Source organism: Chanos chanos, chromosome 4, assembly GCF_902362185.1.
Source record: "Chanos chanos chromosome 4, fChaCha1.1, whole genome shotgun sequence".
NCBI lineage: Eukaryota > Metazoa > Chordata > Actinopteri > Gonorynchiformes > Chanidae > Chanos > Chanos chanos.
This window is the reverse complement of record NC_044498.1, coordinates 1,399,500-1,414,499: the sequence shown is the minus strand read 5'-3', so window position 1 is coordinate 1,414,499 and position 15,000 is coordinate 1,399,500.

Below are 15,000 nucleotides of genomic sequence, written 5' to 3'. Positions count from 1 at the left end.
GATACGATACAATACGATACAATACGACAGAATAGAACTTTATTCATCCAGAAGGAAATTCTTGTGCCAGACGTTGCTCAAACAAATAAATTACAACAACTTAGAAATAAAGGTAATATAGCAATAAATGAAGTGATAAATATAACAGCAGTGCGTAATAGAATAACAGTAAAGTGAAGTAATTTAGTAAAAATAAGTAAACAAAAATAGAAAGTAGGATAGTAGAAAAGTGATAGTGCACATTATTATTTACAGTCATATTGGCAGTGATATTGAATAAATAAATAGTAATAAATAGTAAACAAATAACAAAATAATAAATAGTAAAAATAGTACAAAAGTAGATAGTACAAAACAGTACAAAAATTGCACATGATTTTGGAAAGTAATATTGCCAGTGACGTTGAGAGAGTAATAATTATATAATAATGCACATGATATTGTTACTACTGCTCTCCATGTCCAATGTTTCAGCTGTCCTCCCTACAGAGGAGGGAGGAGTTATACTGGTTGATGGCCAGTGGTAGAAAAGACCTCCTGTGGTATTCAGTGGTGCACCTGTGGTGGTCTCAGTCTACGGCTGAAGGGGCTCTGATATGGTAGGTCAGGTCTGATATGACTCCAGCCTGAGAGATGGTTTCACTGCACGATTTTACAGGTGTGTTAGCAGTTGGTCAATCTAGAATATAAGCATGTTATTCATCCGCAACATGTAATTAATATTCATATTCCACAGCTACTGCTCGCTGCAGTATGTTGTATGATAGCATTATGAGTATTATTAACAGCAATATGATCTAACAGGAATATGAATTTTCTGAGTCTGAGTGGTGGTGTTCATTGCTAATGGCACATAAATGATTTGTTTTCATCAGGACGTCTGAGCTCCAGAGAGAAAGCTGCTGACAGGATGAGGCAGAGTGTGTATGTGTGTGTGTGTGTGTGTGTGTGTGTGTGTGTGTGTGTGTGAGTGTGTGTGTTTGTGTGTGTGTGTGTGTGTGTGTATGTGTGTGTGTGTATATGTGTGTATATGTGTGTATGTGTGTGTGTATATGTGTGAGTGTGTGTGTGTGTGGGAGAGAGAGAGCCATCTGTCATGTATCATGTGTATTGATTGTCTCTCTGTAGAGATTACTGATGAGACAAATGATCATCCATGAAGCCGTGTGAGAGTGTGTGTGTGTGTGTGTGTGTCTGTGTGTGTGTGTGTGTGTGTGTATGTATGTGTGTGTGTGTGTGTGTGTGTACGAGTGTGTGTGTGTGTGTGTGTGTGTGTGTGTGTGTGTGTGTGTGTGTGTATGTGTTTAACTACGTGTGTTAAATTTAACAATTTAAGTGCACCTGTGTAATTTTTTTCTCTATCATCACACATGTAGTTCCCGTGGTGTTTTCTAGAGGGCAGTGTGACACAACACACACTTAGGCAGCTGACATACGTGTGTGTGTGTGTGTGTGTGTGTGTGTATGTGTGTGTGTGTGCGTGCGTGTACGTGTGTGTGTGTGTCTGTGTATGTGTATGTGTGGGAGGAGGCTGTTTTTATTTGGAAATGTGTTAGACTAAATATGAGGAAAATACAGCATTTCTTTTTCGGTGTCATCTGACCATCTGTTTAATTAAACCACTCAACTCTCCAGAGTCGAAGGCTAACCTACATACAGTATATTCAGTCAATACACACTTCCCAGTATACTCACCGGCAAGTGTGTGTGTGTGTGTGTGTGGGTGTGTCTGTGTGTGTGTGTGTGTGTGTGTGTGTGTGTCTATTTGTCTGTCTGAGTGTGTGTGTGTGTGTGTGTGTGGGTGTGTCTGTGTGTGTGTGTGTGTGTGTGTCTGTTGGTCTGTCTGAGTGTGTGTGTGTGTCTGTTTGTCTGTCTGAGTGTGTGTGTGTGTGTGTGTGTGTGTGTGTGTGTGTGTGATACTCAGGTGTATGTGAATGAGGAGTACTGTGGGCAGTGTTGTAGGGTTTTGCTATTGTAGAGTTTGATGAGATTTGTTTATTTGTTTGTTTATTCATTTTTAAACTGGTTTTGACTGGTCTTGGAAAATTAATCAGATCCTACCCCTGTCTAAGGCTGTGCCAAGACTGAGTAAAAATGAAGCCAAGTGAAAGACTGAGATCAGGGAAATGTGGTGTCTGTGAATGTCAGTGTCTCTGTTTAAAAGCACGCCTGTCCTACGCCACCTTAACCTAACACCTTAACACCACCGAGAACGCCACAGCTGACGGATAACTCTGCCGTGTGATGGGCGGAGACGGATAACTCTGCCTTGTGATTGGCGGAGACGGATAACTCTGCCGTGTGATTGGCGGAGACGGATAACTCTGCCGTGTGATTGGTGGAGACAGATATGGGAGTATGAGACTGCCATTGTCTTCTGTTCGAGAGTCAGGTAAGGCCTTCGCGCCCATACTGATGAGACGAGTGACTTTCTTTCGCTGATTTTAAATTCAGAGCTTGACTGGAGGAGAGCGTGAGGGACACATAGCAGAATCAGAATCCTTCACTTTTACCCTGGTTTCCCTCTTTTTCTTCAACCTCGCGTGTCCACGCACTAAACATGCTCAAACACCATTCACATTTTAAATTTAAACATGCTCAAACACCATTCACATTTTAAATTTAAACACACTCAAACACCATTCACATTTTAAATGTAAACACGCTCAAACACCATTCACATTTTAAATGTAAACACGATCAAACACCATTCACATTTTAAATGTAAACACGCTCAAACACCATTCACATTTTAAATCTAAACACGCTCAAACACCATTCACATTTTAAATGTAAACACGATCAAACACCATTCACATTTTAAATGTAAACACGCTCAAACACCATTCACATTTTAAATGTAAACACGATCAAACACCATTCACATTTTAAATGTAAACACGATCAAACACCATTCACATTTTAAATCTAAACACGCTCAAACACCATTCACATTTCAAATCTAAACACGATCAAACGCCATTCACATTTTAAATCTAAACACGATCAAACGCCATCCACATTTTAAATCTCCATTCATAAACCTCAGTCTATCAGCCCATACTGTTTCAATATGACCAATCAGGGCGTCAGTTTTATAAGATTTATCCGTAAACAGGTGATAAAGTGGCTTCATCTCTCTACAGGCAGACACAATGAATTAAATGATACAATAATTAAATAGAAAAACAACAAAATTACTAAACGGAACAAAATGCAGTGAAAGGCTGAATTGTTTTTTGTGATGTAACTGTAATGACATAGAGTTCTGATGAGTGTGTGTGTGTGTGTGTGTGTGTGTGTGTCTGTGTGTGTGTGTGTGTGTATGTGTGCTTGCGTTTGTGTGTGTGTGTGTGTGTGTAAATACAGTGTTACGGGAGAAGACCAGGCTGTAGCTATAGATATTCTATATTACTCCTAGTTCTAGTGTTACATGCAGATATCATTGTGTTGCCATCTGGTTATTTAATGTGTGGTAAACTTGGCAGTGTAGCCGGACGTGATAATTAGCAGCTTTCATTAGTGCTGACATAGAAAAGCCAGACATTTAGTTCTGACAGAGAGAGAGGAACGCTGTCTGAAAAAGGCTGAGGGAGGTGCAGAGGGCGCTTACGAGTCCAGGAGTTCTGTGCTGTAACGGGACTCTGATTGGTACTGAAACTGAAAAGATCAGAACCATAAATAGGGGACGGTGACATTTAGCAGTAGTGGGTACATTTCTGCCAGACTGAGGTTGGAAAACCAAAAGTGGCTTTGGAACAGAAAGGGGCGATTTCAGTGGGAGGCTGCAGGTTTTTACCACTGCCTTGAAGTCCAGCTCTAAACTCCAACATGTAGCAGCTTGAAACGATGTAAAATTTATGGGAAATAGAATCATAGAAAGTGGACCTAAAATGTCAATGAATTCTACATCATCAAAAACTCCAGTGAGGTGCAGATTTCTGTAACTGTATCCCAGACAAAGGCGGAGAGAGAGAGAGAGAGAGAGAGAGGGGAGGGGGGGGAGACAGAGAGAGAGAGAGAAAGAGAGAGAGAGAGAGAGAGAGAGAGGGAGAGAGAGAGAGAGAGAGAGAGAGAGAGAGAGAGAGGGAGAGAGAGAGAGAGAGAGAGAGAGAGGGAGAGAGAGAGAGAAAGAGAGAGAGAGAGAGAGAGAGAGAGAGAGAGAGAAGCTTAAAGAGGTTTCTACTCATGGCTAATGCCCTGCTTCACATCGTAGACGTGATTAAATTAAAGAGGAACAGCTGAGAGAAAGACTTAGAGCTGAAAACGTGTTATACTGCCCTGAGATAAGCATCCTGACGTGTATCTGAGAGACAGCCCTCACTGACAGTATGTCTCCATAAAGACCCTGTCAGTAAGCACAGTCATTACTATAGAGTCACAGACACAGACAGACAGTACTGCAGAGCTACAGACAGACACAGTCAGTACTGCAGAGATACAGACAGACACAGTCATTACTGCAGAGCTACAGACAGACATAGTCAGTACTGCAGAGCTACAGACAGACATAGTCAGTACTGCAGAGTCACAGACAGACACAGTCAGTACTGCAGAGTCACAGACAGACACAGTCATTACTGCAGAGCTACAGACAAACACAGTCAGTACTGCAGAGCTACAGACAGACACAGTCATTACCACAGTCACAGACAGACACAGTCAGCACTGCAGAGTCACAGACAGACAGTCAGTACTGCAGAGCTACAGACAGACACAGTCATTACCACAGCCACAGACAGACACAGTCAGCACCACAGAGTCACAGACAGACACAGTCATTACTGCAGAGTCACAGACAGACACAGTCAGTACCGCAGAGCTACAGACAGACACAGTCAGTACCGCAGAGCTACAGACAGACACAGTCAGTACCACAGAGTCACAGACAGACACAGTCAGTACCGCAGAGTCACAGACAAACACAGTCAGCACCACAGAGTTACAGACAGACACAGTCAGTACCACAGAGTCACAGACAAACACAGTCAGCACCAGAGTCACAGACAGACACAGTCATTACTGCAGAGTCACAGACAGACACAGTCAGTACCGCAGAGCTACAGACAGACACAGTCATTACCACAGTCACAGACAGACACAGTCAGCACTGCAGAGTCACAGACAGACAGTCAGTACTGCAGAGTCACAGACAGACACAGTCAGTACCGCAGAGCTACAGACAGACACAGTCAGTACCACAGAGTCACAGATAGACACAGTCATTACTGCAGAGTCACAGACAGTCACAGTCAGTACTGCAGAGTCACAGATGGACACACGTCAGCCATAGACTCAGAGGACCAATCAAACACCAAACAACCAGAGCAGAACAGCAGATTCAGATAATGGAGTAATAATTCAATAGAATTAAAATGAGAAAGGCACTAATGCGTGTCAGGACACTGTAATTACACATGTCATAAATACATAACTGTTTTATGATAGTGTAAACGCACATCACTATACAGTGCATCACACACACACACGTAAACACACACAGACAATGATCTTCAAGAGCAGTGTGGTAAAAATCTGACCAAAATATTCTTTCACCACCCAAGACACTAAAGGTACTTTCTTTTTTCAGTTTTCTTTTTTTATTTTGAGTGAAGGAATTATAAATCACAACCAAAAGTTCTTGATAACTTCTCCTCAAGTGAAAACCAACAGTATTGATTGTCTTTTTTTTTTCTTTTTTTTTTTTAACTCGGAGGTCCATCCACTGGCTCAGTACTGCGAGGCTGTGTAGAAATGTTCCAGGCTGTTCCGCAGGGTTTTCAATAATGAATAAAAGAAATTAATGTTCTCTCTGCTCAAAGCCGGTTCCCCTGCACACAGAGAGAGAAAGTTTTCCTGATGAAACAGATGGGGAGCATGCAAATGGAGCTGTTATCGGGATTTGGGATAAGACCAGTGGAGTGGAATCAGTGTCAACCATTCCCAATCTAAATACACTTATACACATGCACACACGCGCACACACACACACACAGAGACACACACAAGCACGTGCACACACACACATGCGCACACACACACACACACACAGACACACACTCACACACTCACACACACACACACACACACATACACACAAACACACATACACACACACACATTCAGTCCAGCAGGGACTCAGAGAGCTCCCTCAGCATCAGCAGGCCTGCGCTGAACATGAGGAAAAGAAAAAAGACATTAGAAAAGACTATTTGTGTGAGTGCAGTGTGAGAGGGAACAGAGACCACGGTGGGGAAGAGGAAAGCAGTGCTGAATCAGAGAGGTGATCACGCTGTCTGTTCCCCGCCGGCGTTTCTGTCGGGTGCAGCTCTGGATCTGTCCCGCCGGACTCACACGCTCATTAAAGCGGCCGAGCGAGCCCGGCACAAACACGAACGCCAGCCTGGGCAGACCTGGTCTCCGGCGCGCCAGCGGACCACCGGGGGAATTAAGAGGGTAAATTAAAAAAAAAAAAACTTCAGAGTGTGTCTGCTGCTGTCGGATTCCACTCTCTGTGATAGAAGGTGCGTAAGTGGATCTCTCAGGGGACCCGGCTCTGTCTCTGTCCTCAGCTACTCCTGTGTCTCTCTTACTGCTCAATAAGAACAAAAGCTACAGGCACAGTATAAGGAACAGCCTCCACCGAATGCTTTACATGCGTGTCACTGCTCAGAGTGTGTGTGTGTGTGTGTGTGTGTGTGCCTGTGTGTGTGTGTGTGTGTGTGTTTGTGCCTGTGTGTGTGTGTGTATGTGTGTGTGAGACATGTGACAGTAGTCTGTAGTAACTGTAACTTCATGTTTCTTACACCGGTTTTTCTGTTTCTCCCAGAATAGACTGAGAACAGACTGAGAATAGACTGAGAATAGACTCAGAGAATAGACTCTGAGATTCTTGAGGAAGTGAATAGACTCTGAGAATAGACTCAGACAATAGACTCTGAGAATAGACTCTGAGATTCTTGAGGAAGTGAATAGACTCTGAGAATAGACTCTGAGATTCTTGAGGAAGTGAATAGACTCAGAGAATAGACTCTGAGAATAGACTCAGAGAATAGACTCTGAGAATACACTCTGAGAATAGACTCTGAGAATAGACTCAGAGAATAGACTCTGAGATTCTTGAGGAAGTGAATAGACTCTGAGAATAGACTCTGAAATTTTTGAGGAAGTGAATAGACTCTGAGAATAGACTCTGAGATTCTTGAGGAAGTGAATAGATTCTGAGATTCTTGAGGAAGTGAATAGACTCTGAGAATAGACTCAGAGAATAGACTCTGAGAATAGTCTCTGAGATTCTTGAGGAAGTGAATAGACTCTGAGAATAGACTCAGACAATAGACTCTGAGAATAGACTCTGAGAATAGACTCTGAGAATAGACTCTGAGAATAGACTCTGAGATTCTTGAGGGAGTGAATAGACTATGAGAATAGACTCTGAGAATACACTCTGAGAATAGACTCAGACAATAGACTCTGAGAATAGACTCTGAGATTCTTGAGGAAGTGAATAGACTCTGAGAATAGACTCTGAGATTCTTGAGGAAGTGAATAGACTCTGAGATTCTTGAGGAAGTGAATAGACTCAGTGAATAGACTCAGTGAATAGACTCTGAGTGTCAGTGAGCAGGAAGTACTCAAGCCTTCCCTATAATGCCATCAAAACTCTATATCCATAATGCCATCAAAACTCTATATCCATAATGCCATCAAAACTCTATATCCATAATGCCATCATACCACCATACTCATTTCAAATTCAGAAAGACAGAAAAGAGACATTCTCTCAATAATCATCTCTCTTAACTCTCTCTCTTTCTCTCTCTCTCTCTCTCTCTCTCTGTCTCTCTCTCTCTCTCTCTCTCTCTGTCTCTCTCTCTCTTTAAATGAGAGTTTTATGTGTGTTCTGTAACAGGGGAACTCAGAGAAGAGGAGCAGGCTAATAAAAACATCTCTGGTTAGAACGTCTGTGCTGTGTGTGAGGAGGGAGAGGAAATGGAGGAAAAGTTGTTATGACATTTCACAAGTCAATACTTTCGCCATAACCTCAAAATAGAAATTATTTAAAAAAAAACAACCTATTTCATTATTTTCCACCGCATAATGTGAAATCAAATTTGGGAAAAGCTTGGCATGTCTGTCGACCGTGAGTCTTTGTGATGTTTACACACATAATTTCACTGTGACTCGGCACCCGTCGGGAGATAGGAGAGTGCAGAATTATTCTGCCATGTTCTGTTTTTCTTTCTGCCTTTTGGAACTGATTTATGAATTGAAAGTTCATTTTCATTTTGGCTCTGTGCAGACGATGAAGGTGAAACCAGTACAGTTTGTGATATGTGACTCCAAACGCTGTACACACAGACCAAGACCACAGGCTCAGAGGCTCAAAAACCCCCTCAGCAAACTCTCACATATGGACAGATAATAACCCTGTCTAGTGGCTAAGAGTTGTCCGTTACCATAGCAACGCATCCTTTTTTGTGCCTCCTTATCACAGAAGTAGAGTTAAATTATTAAAGGAAAGTTACAGAAATTGAAACAGCACAGCGGGTGTCTGCAGTCCTTCAAGGAGTGAATCTCTCTCTCTCTCTCTCTCTCTCTCTCTCTCTCTCTCTCTCTCTTATTTATTTTTTGGACATTTCCTCATTTGAGGCTTGGGTACAGATGGCACAACCCCACTCATACACTGCTCAAACTCACTCTCAACCTCTCAACCTTTCTCTCTCTCTCTCTCTCTCTCTCGATTCTCTCTGTCTCTCTCTCTGTCTCTCTCTCTTTCTCTCTCTCTCCCGCTCTCTTTTTCTCTCTTTTTCCCATACACACTCTATTGATCCTTGCTTTTCCTGCTCTGCTGTCTTTTCCACCCCGCGCTCCCTGACTCCCTCAGATCAATGCGGTGGGACTGGCTCTCCAACACCAAATGTCAGACGCTAACTGCCCAAGCATGAAGGAGAGAGAGAGCCAAGCTTTCTGCAATTTAGCTCTGTCAGAGAGAGTGTTAGAGCTGTCTAACCCCGACAGCTACACACACACACACACACACACACACACACACACAGGGTCAGAACAAAGGCATCATTCTCAGTTGAAATGTCACCTAAGCGTTTTTGCTGTGAGCCAAAGACAGTGAGTGCAGTGGCTAATCTGAGGAACTGGGCGTCTGTGCGAGGGCTGTAGCGACGGTAAAGGTTAGCTCTGTTTGTTGAGACGTCTTAGCCGGAATGAGTATTGATCTCTGCCACTGTAACCAGAACATTTATACTATGCTAACCTCTCTCTCTCTCTCTCTCTCCCTGTCAGGATATGGAGGATTGATGGGTGTTTTTTTTATTGTTACATGCAGTGAATTGCTCTCTCAGCTATTTCTTACAAAGAGCTGGATTATGCACTTACACAACTATTAATGCAATGTCTTTGTGTGTGTGTGTGTGTGTGTGTGCCTCTCAGTCATACAGTCCAGTGTAGTGTGTGAGAAGTGTGTGTAGTGTAGTTGCATTGTGTTGCGCAGTTTGTTAATTGAACTGTACATAAATTATTTAACAGTGAAAAGCCATTTAACATGCTTTAATTTGTGGTATGCAACACACTGCACACCTACCAGGGTCACCGTGGTAGCAATGTAAAATAAATAGTGTTCTATATTTGTAATATAATTAATGTTTTATGTCTGTTACATAAATAGTGTTCCCTGTTTGTCGCATAAATAATGCTTTATGTTTGCAAAATAAATAGCATTCTATGTTTGTAACATGTTTTTTTTATGTTTGTAACATAAGTAACATTCTATGTTTGTAACATAAGTAACGCTCTATGTTTGTAACATATGTAATGTTGCGTAACAATGTAACAACAATATAAAACTGACTGAAGAATAGTAAAAAGAGGATGGAACGTAACAAGCTTTCATTCATTTATTTATTTTCCAAGGCCCAAGGTCCAAGGCACCATCTCTCTCTCTCTCTCTCTCTCTCTCTCTCTCTCTCTATCTCTCTCTCTCTCTTTTCTTAACAAAGTCCGTGGCCATAAAAACCCCTCGGTAACAGGGCTGCATAAGGAGATTGTCAGGAGGACTGATGGTAACAGGGCTGCATAAGGAGATTGTCAGGAGGACTGATGGTAACAGGGCTGCATAAGGAGATTGTCAGGAGGACTGATGGTAACAGGGCTGCATAAGGAGATTGTCAGGAGGACTGATGGTAACAGGGCTGCATAAGGAGATGGGCAGGAGGACCGATGGTAACAGGGCTGCATAAGGAGATTGTCAGGAGGACTGATGGTAACAGGGCTGCATAAGGAGATTGTCATGAGGACTGATGGTAACAGGGCTGCATAAGGAGATGGGCAGGAGGACTGATGGTAACAGGGCTGCATAAGGAGATTGGCAGGAGGACTGATGGTAACAGGGCTGCATAAGGAGATAGTCAGGAGGACTGATGGTAACAGGGCTGCATAAGGAGATTGTCAGGAGGACTGATGGTAACAGGGCTGCATAAGGAGATTGTCAGGAGGACTGATGGTAACAGGGCTGCATAAGGAGATGGTCAGGAGGACTGATGGTAACAGGGCTGCATAAGGAGATGGGCAGGAGGACTGATGGTAACAGGGCTGCATAAGGAGATGGTCAGGAGGACTGATGGTCCAGCCACGAGGCCACAGGCTCCATCTGAACGTCCCTGCCACGCCACAGCAGTGGAGGCATATGCCCTGGACACGGGCTGTCTAACAGGGAAAGGGTTTAGAGACGGCAACCACCACGTCACTCCAGACATCGCTCGGAGGTTTCTCCTGTCTCTCAGAGCCTGTGGTCACAGCCGAGTGTTTGTTTGTGTCTTAGGCTCTGTTTGGGACCCTTGACCTCTGCCTTGACATCTGCCTTGATCTCTCCTTCACGCACGTTAGTGTAAACATTTAGAGGTCTGGTGTGTAACTTCATCCCATAAGGATCACAGCTGAAGATTGGTCATGTTCATGGGCATTCATGTGCTTCAAGTCAAGGTCTGTGAGCGACGAGAGCCACACATGGGTCTGTAGCAGCCTGCACACTCTTTCAAAAGTCTGTTCCTGAAGTGTCCTTCCATTTTTGGCCCTTGCCTTTGCTGTGGGTACAGTAGGGTGGACGTTGTGTGGCTAAACCTATAATGTTCCATAAACTTCACCACAGGAAAGGGCTGTTGTCTGTGACTACCTCTGCAGGTATGCCATGTCTCATAAAAATGTGACATCAGATGAAGTGTGACGTTTTGTGCTGATTTAATCTGTTCTACTGCAGTGCAAGAGATTGGTCCCGGTCTTGTCCCATGGCTTTTGTGGGATCTCAGACATAATCATTAGTTCTCTACGTTTCTTGTAATGAAACTCCCAACACATGGCACAGTTACCTACCATTACGCCAATGTCCTCACTCCTCCTTGCTAATAGACAGCCCCTCGTGCCCTGCACTTACACTTCTCTGCCTCTAGATGGCGCTCATGCTCCCCTCTCAGCATCTCCTGACAGGTTTAGGTAGGACGCACAATCCTGCTGCCTTTGAGTGTCGCACCATTCACAGGTGAACTCTGATCTGACTAGGCAATGAGCCCTTTTCCCAGCTGTGCTCCATGTTTTCCATTACTTTGGGAGGAATCGGGTCCTTTGAAGTTTCCTCTGTTGTTTTCCTGAGTTGGTGACTGGAGGCTGACAGGGTGTCTCTCACCATGGTAACATGTACAGCCACATCCTCCCCTGCCCTGCTACAGCACACCTGACAAACAACACGACTCACACCTGACAAACAACACGAGTCACACCTGACAAACAACACGAATCACACCTGACAAACAACACGAATCACACCTGACAATCAACACGAGTCACGCCTGACAATCAACACGAATCACACCTGACAAACAACACGAATCACACCTGACAAACAACACGAGTCACAGCTGACAATCAACATGAATCACACCTGACAATCAACACGAATCACACCTGACAATCAACATGAATCACACCTGACAAACAACACGAATCACACCTGACAAACAACACGAGTCACACCTGACAAACAACACGACTCACACCTGACAATCAACACGAGTCACACCTGACAATCAACACGAGTCACACCTGACAATCAACACGAATCACACCTGACAATCAACACGAGTCACACCTGACAATCAACACGAATCACACCTGACAATCAACACGAGTCACACCTGACAATCAACATGAATCACACCTGACAAACAACACGAGTCACACCTGACAATCAACATGAATCACACCTGACAAACAACACGAATCACACCTGACAAACAACACGAGTCACACCTGACAAACAACACGACTCACACCTGACAATCAACATGAATCACACCTGACAAACAACACGAATCACACCTGACAAACAACACGAGTCACACCTGACAAACAACACGACTCACACCTGACAATCAACACGAATCACACCTGACAATCAACACGAGTCACACCTGACAAACAACACGAGTCACACCTGACAATCAACACGAATCACACCTGACAATCAACACGAGTCACACCTGACAATCAACATGAATCACACCTGACAATCAACACGAGTCACACCTGACAATCAACATGAGTCACACCTGACAATCAACACGAGTCACACCTGACAAACAACACGAGTCACACCTGACAATCAACACGAGTCACACCTGACAAACAACACGAGTCACAGCTGACAATCAACACGAATCACACCTGACAATCAACACGAATCACGCCTGACAATCAACACGAGTCACACCTGACAATCAACACGAGTCACAGCTGACAATCAACACGAGTCACACCTGACAAACAACACGAGTCACACCTGACAAACAACACGACTCACACCTGACAATCAACATGAATCACACCTGACAATCAACATGAATCACACCTGACAAACAACACGAGTCACACCTGACAAACAACACGACTCACACCTGACAATCAACATGAGTCACACCTGACAAACAACACGAGTCACAGCTGACAATCAACACGAGTCACACCTGACAATCAACACGAATCACACCTGACAAACAACACGAGTCACACCTGACAAACAACACGACTCACACCTGACAATCAACACGAATCACACCTGACAATCAACACGAGTCACACCTGACAATCAACACGAGTCACACCTGACAATCAACACGAATCACACCTGACAATCAACACGAGTCACACCTGACAATCAACATGAATCACACCTGACAATCAACACGAGTCACACCTGACAATCAACACGAGTCACACCTGACAATCAACACGAGTCACACCTGACAAACAACACGAGTCACACCTGACAATCAACACGAGTCACACCTGACAATCAACACGAGTCACACCTGACAAACAACACGAGTCACAGCTGACAATCAACACGAATCACACCTGACAATCAACACGAATCACGCCTGACAATCAACACGAGTCACACCTGACAATCAACACGAGTCACAGCTGACAATCAACACGAGTCACACCTGACAAACAACACGAGTCACACCTGACAAACAACACGACTCACACCTGACAATCAACATGAATCACACCTGACAATCAACATGAATCACACCTGACAAACAACACGAGTCACACCTGACAAACAACACGACTCACACCTGACAGTCAACATGAGTCACACCTGACAAACAACACGAGTCACAGCTGACAAACAACACGACTCACACCTGACAAACAACACGACTCACACCTGACAATCAACATGAATCACACCTGACAATCAACATGAATCACACCTGACAAACAACACGAGTCACACCTGACAAACAACACGACTCACACCTGACAATCAACACGAATCACACCTGACAATCAACACGAATCACACCTGACAATCAACACGAGTCACACCTGACAAACAACACGAATCACACCTGACAATCAACACGAGTCACACCTGACAATCAACACGAATCACACCTGACAAACAACACGAATCACACCTGACAATCAACACGAATCACGCCTGACAATCAACACGAATCACACCTGACAATCAACACGAGTCACAGCTGACAATCAACACGAATCACACCTGACAAACAACACGAATCACAGCTGACAATCAACACGAGTCACACCTGACAAACAACACGAATCACACCTGACAAACAACATGAATCACACCTGACAATCAACACGAGTCACACCTGACAAACAACACGAATCACACCTGACAAACAACACGACTCACACCTGACAATCAACATGAATCACACCTGACAATCAACACGAGTCACACCTGACAATCAACACGAGTCACACCTGACAATCAACACGAATCACACGGTGTGATTCGTGTTGATTGTCAGGTGTGATTCGTGTTGATTGTCAGGTGTGACTCACACCTGACAATCAACACGAATCACACCTGACAATCAACACGAGTCATGCCTGACAATCAACATGAGTCACACCTGACAATCAACACGAATCACACCTGACAAACAACACGAATCACACCTGACAAACAACACGAGTCACACCTGACAAACAACACGAATCACACCTGACAAACAACTTGAGTGGCACGAGAGTGTGTGTCAGCAGACAACAAACATGACCCTGGCACATAGGCAAGGACAACATGGTACTTCTGCAGCTTCATCATCAGTTTCTGGATGCGAGGGGACATGTCGTTTAAGCTGTATCAGACGATGGTTATCAAAGGCTTATGACCTGCCTGCAAAACGATTTCCATATTACGAAGTCCATATTACGATTTCCATATTACTCTCCATGAAACATCCAAAAACCAGTACAACCAGCTACCTCTTTTCCAGTTTGTGCGCGTTGACCAGTCCGCTCCTGTCATATAAGATGATGCATAAGTAATGGCCCTCCAGGAAGCCTCCAGCTGTTGCGACAGTTCAGCACCAATGGCGCTTTTCGATGCATCAGTCGACACCTCATCAGTCTTTCAGCTTAAGAAGTTCTCAGTACACGCTC